This window comes from Tupaia chinensis, unplaced genomic scaffold (genome assembly GCF_000334495.1).
Source record: "Tupaia chinensis unplaced genomic scaffold, TupChi_1.0 Scaffold144346_1, whole genome shotgun sequence".
NCBI classification, from domain to species: Eukaryota; Metazoa; Chordata; class Mammalia; order Scandentia; family Tupaiidae; genus Tupaia; species Tupaia belangeri.
Genome location: NW_006204205.1, coordinates 1524920 through 1525370, shown reverse-complemented (window position 1 = coordinate 1525370; position 451 = coordinate 1524920). Strand labels below are relative to the sequence as shown.

General features: G+C 36.6%; 1 protein-coding gene across 2 annotated transcripts in view; it reads left to right on the top strand.

Annotated features, from left to right (window-relative positions):
- The window catches only part of SEC24A (SEC24 homolog A, COPII component), a 94371-nt gene that overhangs the window by 19010 nt on the left and 74910 nt on the right, over window positions 1–451 (top strand). The window lies entirely within an intron of this gene.

Here is a 451-nt window from a genome sequence, read left to right as displayed (position 1 = left end):
CGAACCGCGGTCGACTACGTGGGAGTCCAGCGACATAGCCATTACGCTAACTGCTGGTTCCCTATTTATCATTATTATTTTTAAATTTTATACACATACTCACCAGAGAAATAGAGAAAGTGAGAAAGCAAGCCACCAGGTCTGGGACTCAAACTGTGGTCGCCCATTTGGAAGTCCAGCACCTCAACTACCATGCCACCTGCTGGACCCTCCATTTTCTTTATTCATTTATCAGTTGGTGAACATTTGGGTTGTTTCCATTTTTTTAATATCACGAATAATGCTGTTATGAACATTCGTGTACAAGTTTTTGTGCTGAGAGTACAATTGCTGATTATATGACAACTATGCATGTTTTACATTTCTTTTTTACTAATAAAAAATTGTATTTACTTAGAAGCATTCAGAATATCAAAACAGCTGCAATTTTTTTTTTTTTTTTTGCAATTCC